The sequence below is a fragment of the Monodelphis domestica genome, chromosome 2, assembly GCF_027887165.1.
Source record: "Monodelphis domestica isolate mMonDom1 chromosome 2, mMonDom1.pri, whole genome shotgun sequence".
Classification (NCBI taxonomy): Eukaryota; Metazoa; Chordata; class Mammalia; order Didelphimorphia; family Didelphidae; genus Monodelphis; species Monodelphis domestica.
Genome location: NC_077228.1, coordinates 383,625,732 through 383,639,207, shown reverse-complemented (window position 1 = coordinate 383,639,207; position 13,476 = coordinate 383,625,732). Strand labels below are relative to the sequence as shown.

The 13,476-nt window shown below is 34.3% G+C and overlaps 1 protein-coding gene across 1 annotated transcript in view; it reads left to right on the top strand.

The window, feature by feature from the left end:
* The window catches only part of FRK (fyn related Src family tyrosine kinase), a 155,708-nt gene that overhangs the window by 86,749 nt on the left and 55,483 nt on the right, over nt 1-13,476 (top strand). The window lies entirely within an intron of this gene.

Here is a 13,476-nt window from a genome sequence, read left to right as displayed (position 1 = left end):
TTTATACATTTCTACTATATAGGTAACTTTTAGGAAGAGAATATGAAAGAGTTGGACACTAAACAGTTATCTAATTGTATCTAATTATATCTAATAATACCTCAATTTAGATTAAATTTGTGTGATTATTGGTGAATAGTAAATATGATAATTATTTTAATACAGTACTTGAATATTTTAAAGTAACTTAACTTATAGGAAATTATTCCATGCTTTCTCATATTCAAAATTTTTTATTAACACACATCTATATCCATATATATATATATATATATATAAAACCTATTTATACATCTACTTTGCTCAAAAAATAAAAATAAAAGGGACTTCTTTAATTTCTTTTGTTCCATTTATATGATTTTTGTTTTCAAGAGTATGTACTTTTTAGAACTGTTTTCTATCAGCATGGGATATTCTTCCTTGAAATATACAGTGTGATATGATGGAAAATGAACTATATTTGAAGCCAAAGGATCTGTGTTTGAATTCTACCTGAGTCACTGATTTCTTGTGTAACCTTGAACAAAGTACTTACCCTTTTTGTGTCTAATTTTTTAAAAATTTGTAAAAGATAAACTCACTGTAATATATTCCTTGAAAGTGTAAAGATTAAAATTTAGGGGAGACGGGGAGACTGAGGCATCTGAGGCAGGTAGAAATTAGTTTCTCTCTGCAAGGAGTATTATATTTTTTTAGAGGTTTATTGAAGATTAAGGATTAAAGAAAATACAGGATAAGAAACACGTGTCCAGGCCATAGAGAGGCCTAGACACCACCTCACCTACATTATGAAAAAAAGCCACATCTGCCCCAAACGGAAGTCCAAGACTCAAGAGACCCTCAAAAGCCTTTGAATCAGCTTAAATACCTTCTCAATCTCGGCCCAGGTGAGATTACAAGGCATTCTGGGGAAGTGGAGCAAAGGCTTGTGGGGATTGTAGTCCTGTATTCGAGTCTATTTTTTACAAAAGATAGAATGGATCAAATGAAATAAATGACTATATGAAATAGGAAGAAATATTAGAAAAAGGAGATTAAATGAGAGAACCTCTAAGATTCCTTGTACCTTCAAATTTACTATGATTTTACAATTCCTAGGTGAGATCAAGCCTCATTCATCTCTTTCACATGACCTTTTTTTGCACTCTGTTGTCACTCATAGATGCTGCCTCAGTCTCAGGGTAAATTTTGGATTATGAATGGTCCTAGAATGGTTGAAGTTTGGGAAATTTCCAAAGAAAGAGAAAATTAAGGTTGTTTTCAAATGGAAAATTATTATACACAATAAGTATATATGTATATGATAAGTAATAATTCCATAGTTACTCCTTTAGAGGGATATTATTGCTAGCATTTAATTTTCTATTGAAATCTTGAAATACATTATCATGGAACATAGATGAATATATTGATCATAGCTGATAATTGGACTATCCTAATCTAATCTGATAAGAAATCCATTAAGTACTTATTCTTTGATGACTTAATTTGGGATAAAAAAGACTAAAGAAAAAAATAATCCTTGCATTCAAGGAGCTTACCTTATACTGAGAAGCTAAAATTCTAGACAGCACATGTTTTCTTGCATTATGTATATCTTTGTGCCCAAAGTAGATTATAAAACCCAAGAGGGGAGAGATCCTACAATATACAAATTTCAGTTTAGTAAACTGAAAACTGTTTATTGCGAAGCACAAAGTAATGTTCAGTGAATGTTGCCTGTTAAACTTGCCTGTTAAACACTGCAGGTCCTTATCTACATGTCTGTAATTTCTCCTAGATAGGGCAGTATCAAAATGGGAATACAACAAGCAGTTATGGCCTATATGATTGCTCATAGTCATAGAAAGTCTAGTGCAGGAAAAAGCTGCACAGTGAGGTAAGTGTTTCTAAGTCTAGGAAAGAGAAGTCCAACTTTGTACAGGAATAGATATCACTTGGCTGCTTTGTGACTCACAACCCAGTTCAGGGACACAGATCCAAGGATGACTGGAGAATGAAACTGTGCCCAGAGATGTTCCAGGAGGTCTGATTTTGAGTCCTTACTTGTGTTCTGAACAAGAACCAAGTTTAAGAAGTAATCGGCAACTATGTGGTTTTGACTGCAGGAGTCGAGCAGGGTCTTTGCTCCATTCTCCAGCTTAGTCTGAAGTGAATTAAATTAACCAGGGTAGACATGCTATACCAAAGGTGAGCCCCCATTTCTTCTATTCTGAACTAACAGGTTCCAAAAGGCTAACAGTGACTTAAGTCCAGCAGCAATATATTGAAATTCCAACCAGAGCAAGTCCATAGCTGTGCTGTTCATACTTAAGGTCAAGAACTTGTAGAGTAGAGCTCAGATGAGGGCAGCAGCCTTTGACCTGCATTAGACTTTTTTTTGGAAGTACTAAGAGCTTACACATCTTCAGACTAAGCTATCCAAGCCTCAGCACAACACTCAATATTCCAAGAAAGCATCATCAGGACCAACTTAGATATCCCCTGCAAACTTATGAAGAGCTTAGCCTTGACATAATGTCTGAAGTGAGGACACAGACTGGAAGAATGAGCAAACAAACAAAACAGAAAATCCCACTAATATAAAGCTATAATGGTGCTAAGGATGATCAAGACATACAGAGGAAGAGAATGATTCCAAAATATTTATGAGCAAAGCTCCAAAGGAAAACAAAGCACAATTTAACTAGAAGCCCTGAAAGAGATGAAACATGAGTCTAGAAAAGAGGTATAAATGATTGTGAAAACCAAATGAGAACACTAGAGAAAAGGAAAAGAAGTGAGAAATATATAAGAAAGATATAGAAAGAAAATTAAGAACTTACTTCTAGAGGTACAAATAAACCATTTGATATAGCAATAAACTCCCTGAAATTTAGAAGCTAAAGACTCCATAAGATAATGAGAAATAATTAAAAACAAAGTTAAAAGACTGAAAAAAGGAAACTATTTTATAGTAAGAACAACTGACCTTGAAAACGAATTGAAGCGAAAAAAGTTAAGACTCCTTGGATGTCTGAGAAGTGTGATTTTTAAAAAAGCTTGGAATAAAGAAATCATAAAAGAAAATGACCCAGACCTCTTAGAACCAGGGGATGAAGTTGAAATAAAAAGAATTTACTAGTCAACTCTAGAAAGAAACCAGAAGGAAAATTCCCAGAATCATTTTATCTAAAATCCAGAGCTTCTAGGTAAAAAAGAAATACTCTTAACAAGCCAGAAAGACAAGAGTCTCAGTCAAGATTACATGTGATTTTATAGCTTTAAAGATGTGGAGATCTTAGAACAAGATATAGGTTAATAGCTAAGAATAATTTACCCAGCAAAACAGAGTATAATCCTATAAAGAGTAGGAAGTAGATCTGAAATAAAAGCATTCCTGATGAAAAGGTCATAGCTGTGTAGAAACTCTGAAGTTCAAACATGAGTCAAGAGAAACACAAAAAGATAAATGTGAGTCATCATAAGGAACTACATTAGGATTAATTGTTTGTTATCTAATAGGGGAAGATGCACCTCATCATCATTGAAGTAATAAAGGCAATCTAACTAGAAGATCTGGGAGAGGTTTGGTTATGGTTTTATGATCTTAAAGAATGAAAGAAAATGTAGGAGAGGAGGAATGAGTGTGTGTGGAGGGACAGTAAGAAGAGTGAAGGAGAGGCAAAATGATCTCACATAATCAGGTTGCCCAAGTAGAAGTCTATACAAGCAAGAAAAAAGGAGGGGGACAGTTGATACTTGAACTTCATTCTCATCCAAGGAGGGAAAAATTCATACTCATACCCAACTACACCCATATCCATCCATCCTCTTCCTATTGTTGTATACATAAATGTACATATCCCTTAATAGGGAAATAGAAGGGAAGACAGAAGAGACAGGAATGAGTGAGAGGGAAGGTAAATTATTGGAGGAATTAATTCTAAATAAATCATACTTTAAGGATGTGAATTCATATTATGTGCACACACACACACACATAGATATATCTCAGCTCTTTTTTAAGGGCAAATAAATGGAAACTGAGGGGGTACCTACCAAAAGGGACCATTCAAGTAAATAATAAAAATATGGAATACATTTGTGCTATAAGAAATGATGGAAGAGAATGATTTCAGAGGAAGCTGGGTAGACTTTTATGAATTGATGAAGAATCAAGTGAGCAGAATCAGGAAATGGTTTATGTAGTGAAAACAATATTGTAAAAAAAAAAACACAACAACTTTGAAAGACTTAGAAACTCTGGTGAAAGGAATGACAAATGAGGATTCCTGAGATGGTAAAACAAACAAGTCATTTCCTGATAGAGAAGTGATGGACTAAGATTGCAGAATGAGCCTTTTTTTGGGAGTCATAGTCAATGAAAGGATCTGTTTTATTTGACTATGCATGTTTATATTAAGCATTTTTTTTCTTTCTTATTTGGAGGAGAGGAAGGGAGAAGAAGATAAGGCACAATTTTGTTGATTTAAAATAAAATGTAATTAAAACCCCCCCACTAATGGTTCTCTCAGAGGGGTTCAAGCATTGACTCTACCAGTTCTTTTCCTGTGAAAGAATTGAGGGCATTCTGTGACTCACTTCCATCTCAGCTTCACAGCGAAGAACATTAAAGATTGAAGGTACTATGTTCATCTTCCTCATTTAGTAGATGTGGAAATTCAGGCCCCACCAAAATAAAGTGATTTGCCCAAAGAAATAGAACTAATTTATGGCAAAGTCAGATGTAAAACTAAAATCTCTAGATTGTCAATCCACTACTTTTCCCACTAAATGACATTATAATTCAGAAAACATAGTTCTGGAGTATTTGTATGAAACATTGCTGATTTATGATAGTATTCACTTTTATCATTGTGTTTACATTTACATTGTTACATGAGGCAGATGCTCTTTTTAGAGGATAAAAAAAAATTATCATCCAATCTCTTTGCCTAAATGCCACTAGATCATTACTTATAGAGGACTACTTATTTAAATGCAGCTATGTTTGTTTTTTTGTCTTGTGCCAACTCTAACAGATCAAATCATAGCAAAAAGCTAGATTAAAAGTTTCAAGTTATTTTGAATAATAGGAATGGACTAAGATTTCCTGGATAGATGCCAAGTGAAAGTAGCAGTTATAAAATAATTCCTGTCATCTGTGCCCAGGCTTCAGTGGGGAGTCTAAATATCCTTTAAGAAGATATTGTAAAATTAAAAAAAAACACTCCAGGACTTAGGACAAAGGACTCAATTATTATAGTATTGGCAGTGGAGGCCTCTTAGTCTGTGATAATACTGTAGAGTACACTTATGGATTTAGAAAGCTTATACAGACCTTGGTTAGAGACCTGCATACCATTTTGAAAGCCTTTCAACAAATGCAGATCATTTAGAGTCTTTTAAACTAATGATCTGACTGTTTTGTATTCACCAGGAGCTAGAGTATGTATCATTCAGGATTCAGGACTCTGGAATGGTATATTTTCTTATTGGACATAAGGATGTGCGAGAGAGAGAGAGAGAGAGAGAGAGAGAGAGAGAGAGAGAGAGAGAGAGAGAGAGAGAGAGAGAGAGAGAGAGAGAGAGAGAGAGAAACTTCTTTATATATATGTATGTGTATGTATGTATGTAGCTAGCTAGCTAGCAGCTATCCTGACTGCTGATTATCAGTAATGGTCTTCAGATGTAACTTCCATGGAATCATTTCATTGTATTATGGATATCCCCTTATTCTGTTAGAATTGATCATTTTCAATTTTGCTGACTGCTGTTGATAACTCAACTACATCCCCTTTCTATTTCTCTGACTCTTCCTTATTACTTTCTCTTAGAAGCATTGTCTTTGTTCTTTGGTAGTCCATAGTAGGTCGGCTGTCATGGAAAAGCTTTATGAGGAAGCATGATTTATTAATGCCTGGTTTGGCACTGAGACTTGGGAGCCTGAGGTTGGGGTCAGCACTAATTGGGTGACTGTGATTTTGCATGGCTGTTGATAGTTGTGCATTTTTGAGTAGATTAACAGAAAGAGATTGGAGGGTGACAGTTTTCATAACTATAAGACACTAATTAGTTTTAAATTACCATAGCTCTTTTTGGATATAATATATTACTTATCATAGTCAGAGAATCAATCTTCATTAGGAATGAGACAGGTAGTGCTAGTGTTCCCACTGTTATTCGTCACTAGTAGTAAATTGTTTTTCTGAAATAAAGCATAAAATTCTTACAACATGTCAGTTGGTTGGGTTATGTAGTAGTCTCAATCACAGCATTTAAAGAAAATTGTTATCATTACAGCTAATAATAATCTTGTGTTTGGCCTTTGGGTGGCATTTATTATTGTATGAAATGTACCCTGACTAAGATGAGCACTGAGGACTAGAATTTGTACCTATTTGAGCTTTCTTTAAAAGATACCAAAGCCCAAATTATATCTTTTCTGACAGTGTAATAGATCTATCAGTAAAAACATAATAAATCACAAAATAATAGAGATCCTGACAGAGTTAGCATTAGAATTCAAGTAAGGTTGTCAAATAACCAGAATCTTTCGAAAAACTGGGGAGGTTCTTCTTGATATGCCATATTTGAGGTCTGGTTTTGTGAATCTATTGGTGTGGGGAATTCCTGGTGTGAAAGTTCCTTCTTCTGCTGTAGATCTGCAACTCACATTTAATGTATAACTTTAGAGAGTGACTGAAATTTTCAGTAACTTATCCATGGTTACACAGCAAGTAAGTGTCAGAGACAGGCTTTGAACTCATCTCTTTCTGACTCCAGACCTAGCCCTCTATTCATCATGTTTTATATAGACTTTCTGTCTTATAATGACCATATATTTTGATTTTGGTAATCTTAGAAACAAAGCACTATTCTCTTTACTAGATATTAGGAGAAATTTTTAAAAAGTCAATTGCAAAAGAAGTGATGACTAAAAATAACAGTGAGAAAATTTGGTGTCTTACTCTAGCATGAAAAATTTAATAAGATGAGATTTTGTAAAGCATTTTGTAAAACTTAAAGAACTACATAAACGTACTATTATTAATGGCAATTCTCTATATCCCACAATACAACAGCTTATTTTACACTATCTTCTTTATTACCTCACAGGTGTGTATCTTTTCTCTGCACTAGATTATAAACTACTTGACAAGTGGAACTATCTTTTAGAAATTTTTTTAAATTTTCTTTTGTTTTGTGCACTTAACAATCATCAACAAACTCAAATAGTTGCAGAAGTAACTAAACGTTATTTTTCTAAAGAAGCAGATATAATACTTGAATTTATTAATTTACATAAATATTAAATTTAATATAATAACTTATCTATAAATGTATTAAATTAAATTTAACAAGACAGTAACAAAATTACTATCTCCTACACTTTTCTTTTCATCTGTGCATTTAAAATATTTTATTAGTGCTCTTTTTTACATATCTATCACCACCCATTAACCTTTCTTCCCACACAACCTTTTATTATAACAAAAATGCTGCAGATTACTTAAAATAATGTAAATGCAAATTAAAATAATTAGAAGGGTCCACCTCATACCCTTTAGTTTGTCTTGTAAGCCTTTTGTGTCCTTCCTGATATTTCCTTTGGAGCCAGATGCCCCAGACCTTGATGACTGATCAAGGAAGGTGTGTTACTAATCTCTGACTGACTTCTAGAAGAGGACAAGTCTCTGAACTCACTCATCCTAGTACACAAAGGTCCTATTAATAGTACTTTAATGGCAGGAAATAAAATTTTGTTCTTTTCTCATGTACTTACCATGCTGTTGTTGCTTAGTCATTTACAGTTGAGTTTGAGTCTGACTCTTTGTGACCCTTTTTGGAGTTTTCTTGGCAAAGATCTTGCAGTGGTTTGCTATTTCCTTCTCCAGTTCATTTTACAAATGAGGAAACTTAGGCAAACAGGGTTAAGTAACTTGCCCTGGGTCACACAGCCACAAAGTGTCTGAGGCCAGCTTTTGACTCCAAGTCTGACACTCTATTGCACCATGTTACCCAGCTGCCCCTTTCCATGCTCTCTTTTGTATGATTATATATTTTATCTGCCCTAACAAATTATAGTCTTCACAGGGATTGAGAATGCCTTTTTAATCATATTTCCCAGTGCTTATCATAACACACTTGTACAAGGTAAAAAAAAAATTATTTTAATTGCTTTGTCACATTATGTGGGGGATGGGGAGGAGAAGCCATCCAAGGTGGGAACATCCTGCATCCCCATTAGCACTTAGGTATTCAGTCTAGGACATGATGCTTTGTGCTTTTTAATAGAGTTAAAAATCCATTGTACCATATTCAGGTACCACAAAATGTTCTGTGCTAGTTTCTGGGGTTACAAAGATAAAATAATAAACCATAATCTCTGCCCACAAAGAATGTAGTCTTTCAGAGTGGATATGGAATGTACTTAAGGTGGGTCAAGAAATTACTGCTATGTAATTGTGTTCCTGTAGAGATTGCATCCTAGAAGACCTTGACATTTTTTTTAACCTTTATACAAGAGGGGAGAACATCTTCACCCCCCTCCTCCATCTCTGGAGAGAACAGATAACCCTCTAAATACTTTGTTAGTTTCTGTGAACAATCCTTTGCAGGTAGTACTCAGATACTTAGGGACAGCTAGGTGGAGCAGTGGATAGAGCCCTGGACTTGGAATCAGGAAGACTCATCTTCATGAGTTCAAATCTGACTCAGATATTTTTTAGTTGTATGACCCTGAGCAAGTCACTTAATCCTGTTTGCTTAAGTTTCCTCATCTGAAAAATGAACTGGAGAAGGAAATGGCAAATCACTCCAAGAAGTCTGTGTCAAAAAAATCCCCCAAAAGGAATCATGAAGAGTCAGACATCACTGAAATGAAATGACAATAACAAAAATATAAGTACTCAAATACTTACAGAATTGGCCCTATGATCACATTAAGACTTATTCATCAATAAGAGAGAAGGAACAGGTCCCAATGACTTTTTCCAAACCTGTTGAGACTGGGCCTGTGGAAGACCACAAATAATCTTTTTTCTGCTCAATTTCAGGCTTATTTTTGAGAAATCACCTTTCAGTCTGACAGTGTAGTTTATGTCTAGGCAGCCAACTTCTTGTTCAAAAGACAACTGGAAAAGGATATAAAGAGTAATGGTACATTCCATACATTTACCGGTGATTGGAGCAGGACCAACAAATCACTTCACAGAGGCCACTGAGCCTCCTCTATTCTTGAGCAACATTTCCAAAAGAGTTCACTTGATCTATATGAGAATCTATTCATTGTGGCCAAAGGCTTTACATTTAATTTTCAGACTCCTCCAGTTACTTTTTATGCAAGTAATGTGGACGCAGTGCCAAAGAGTCTATTATTGTGAACCAGGAATGTAAACCAAATTCTTCATCTGCAACAGGTGCAAGTTAATATCTGATTGGGGGAAAAATTACTGTTTGAACTAAATGTTACACTAAGAATCTGGGACACTCCTTGAGACAGGTTAAAGATGTTTCCTATTTTCAAAAAGTGTACATGCTGCAGAGATGTTCATTTAGTGATATTAGCATCTAGCATAAAATTTATTAAATTTTAAACATGTTGGTATCATCTCAGAAAATGCCTTTTAATTAAAGTCATAATTTAGCTGTGTTCAGCTTAATTGAAAATGTCATTTCTTATAATAGCAAGGATTTTTTTTTGTGAATAATTTAGTGTGCCCAATTTTTCGTAACAGCTAATAAGGATACATTATATCACAAGTGTTTTAAGTAAGTACTACATAACATTAAATTATCATTTTATTTTATATGCATATATATTTATATATATTGTAGAAATACATGAATATATATGTACAAATGCATAAAGGCAAAGTGCCTCTTAGAGGAAGCATGTAGGATTGAATGCTAGGTGTGGAGTCGGGAGGAATTGAGTTTGAATCTCACATTAGCAGTTAGCAGCTGAATAATAATGGATAAATCACTTAACCTATTTGAGCCTCAATTTACTCATTTATAAAATGGGAATAATTGTTTCATCAAAAGAGAGTTCTTCCTCTAGACTGGTTCATTGAGAAGTCCAGCTAAGTTTTGAAAGCTCATTTAAAAAGTCAGAAGGTTGGGGCATTCTTTAGGAAGTTTAAATTTTGCTATGGAAAGTCATCATCAGGTCCTATCATTAAATAATTAATCGAAATAGGTAAAAATTACAAAATGATTCAATGTTCTGTGATCCTTTTTTGTTTCTTCAATGCTGGCAATGGATTGCCAAAGGGAGTTGGGAGTGCTGGGCAATCTATTAACATGAATTCATGTTATTCTATGTTTAATGTGAGGTACCTTTGTCCAGTGACCAACAAATCAAAGAACTTCACCCACTATCTCTAGGAAATATGTGTATCATTGGGCCTTTGTGCAGAATATCACCACAGTGGTGAACACCTTTGGTGAGCACACTTCCTGTTTTATCCCTGGTCTGGTATAGATAGAGGATGTCTGAGAAAAATATGTCTGTTCTCACCTTTCTCAAAGAGCAGTTTATGGTCTTCACTTATAGGGGATACCTTCTTGGAAAAGTCATTAAGACTTCATTTGCTTTACCAAGTCAAATGTTCTTCTTCCTCAGCCCCCCTACCCTGCATTCAACAAACAGTAAACACAGTAGGAGTGGGTACTGAAAAACTTCTTTTGCTAATGTTATTCTGATTATATGAATCTATAGGACAGTATAGGACTTCCTCGGTGTTCCCAAAAGAAATTGATCTAGCAATCTCCAGGGGCAAAATCAAGTGGATGCAGAATAAACATTGCCCAGATTATAGCATACGGTTGGATACCATATTGATTTAGTCTTACAGTCAGTACCTCTCAAATAGGAACTGAAGATGATCTTGGCTCAGAAGTGAATAAGAGGGAAATATGCCACATTGAAGGGTAATTAGGTGGTACAATGGATAGACTGCTGGGTGTGGTGTTAAGAAGAACTGAGCTCAACTCTGACCTCAGTCACCTACAAGCTACATTAACCTGGATAAGTCACGTAATTGTGTTTACCTCAATTTCCTTATCTGCAAAATTAACTGGAGAAGTAAATGACAAGTCAGTATATTTGCCAAGAAAACCTGATTTAGGGTCATGAAGAGGTAGACACGACTGAAATAAATGAACAACAATGCTGGGTTACACTTTGGAAACTCTTCAGCACTTTCAATAACCCCAACTCTTTCTTATCACCAAAATCCATCTTTTTAGACATTTTTGATATTCTCTAATGATTTTGTATAGTTATGAATCATTACAGTCTCAAAAGAGTAAAATTGCAAATGATCTAAAATGCAATAGAAAAAGGCATGGCAAATATGTGTGGACTGTGGCATGGTACTAATGAAACTAAAAACAATACTAAAATACTGTTGGGCACATATATGACGGAAAAAGGAAGTGGGCCAGTTGTATAGAAAGAATAAGAGATGATACAATAATTATGATTGTGTTGCTGAAACATTAAAAATTCAGTATTAGGGCTCTATTGTACTATATTGTATTGTCTATGGAAAGTAAAAAGAAGGATATGGAGAGGTTGAAAGGCAACAGTCCAGTTGGACATAGGGCTGACTGTGGAGTGAAGAACTGATTTTAAGTCCTACCACACATACTAGTTGTATATTTTATGGGAAAAATTTTTATGGTTTTGGTTCCCTGAGTTGTTGATATACATTGGTAAAATAAATCACAAGTTCAGACAAAAATTATCTAAAAAAAGAATAGATAAGTTGTAACTTTCACTGTTGGAAGAAGTATTTATACCAATGAGATCGTGGGTCCATGGATCATAGAAATCATAAATCTGGAGCTGGAAGGGATGCCAGATTCTATCTTGTCTACTCTTCTTATTTTACAGATAAGGAAACTGAGTCCAATAGAAGTTAAATGATTTACTCATGACTCCATCTAATAGGATTTGAACCTATCTTCTTAACTCCAAGTCAAGCACTCTAACCACTATGCAATGCTATATTAACATAGTGAAAAACAGTAGAGTATCATGTGATCACCAATTTAGAACTGGAAGAGACTTCAGAGGCCATTTAGTTCAACCTCTCCTTTTTTAAAGATGAGGCAAATAAGGTTCACTGAGGATCAATGACTTGTCTACCATCAGGTAAATACAGTGATTAAAGTGGCAGGATTTGAACTTAGATCCTATCACTCAAAATCCTGCCCTTTTTTTTTCTACCATAATTCTTCTTAATTTTAGTATCCCCCTCTCCTTTTAAAAAAATAACAACAACCCAACAACCTTCTCTTCTATCTTAGAGTTGGTACTGTGTATTGGTTCTATGGAAGAAGAGCAGTATGGGAGTTTAAGTGACTTGTCTAGGGTCACACAGCTAGAAAGTACCTGAGGCCAATTAGCTGGTCCCATGCCTTCTCTCTTATTTCCTACTTATCCTGGATATAGCTTGTTTGTACATATTTGTTTGCTGGCTATTTCCATCAGAATATAAGTTTCTTGAGAGCAAGAAATGTCATTTGCCTATTTTTGTATCCATAGTACTTAGCACTGGCTCATAGTAGTCATTTAATAAATGTTTAATTGACTGGTCTTTCACATTTCAATTAATTTTACTAAATTATAAGATCTCTTTTTTTCTGGTTTACATCCTTTGAACATTTTATGATTTGGGAAAGAAGTTGTTAATCTTTGTAGTAGGGATGAGTTTTTAGTTGTGAGTGACATATAAATAAGAATTTTTTAATTAATTTTTTTCAGAAGAAAAATAGAAATCATTCTGTCCACTTATTTTACCACCACCACCACATTTGAATAAATAACAATGGCAATAGACATGCATCAGTATAAATACAATATGCTAAACTGCTTTAAAAACAATTTTTAAAAAGTCTTGCTCCTATGATTCTGTTTAAAGCAATATTTGCTAGGTGAGTGAAGTTGTCTAAACAAACTTAATGCCTTCATTTATTTACATGAAGTGCAATAGCTAAATGCACCTGAATGGGACCAGCATTCTTCATTTGGAGACTCATCAATCACTTATTCTGCAATCTAATAAGATGTCTGTATTGTAGGGTTTCCTTTGAAATAGTAGCCATCTTTGTAACTACAAAATAAGAAAGAAAAGACAAATACAAAATAAAATCTGATTCTTGTAAACTAGATAGAAAAAATATGAATAAAGAGGGAAGCGAAAAAGAAAGAGAGAAGGGAACTGAAGTTCAGAGAGTAGCATGGTATATAGAAGTAAGAGAGGTGAGACTGAGGCAGGATAGAATTAGATGGGGTATTGAATGAATGGGAAAGTCAAACTGAACTCCCAAATGAAGAGAAAAAAGGTGATTTTCAGAATTCCTCTCATGGTTTATTTCTTTTTTATATCCAATTAGACAAGAATAACAACAAAATATTTATATTTTAAACTTCTTGTACCTCCAAAAGAAATTGTCTAAACAATTTAAAAATTATTATTA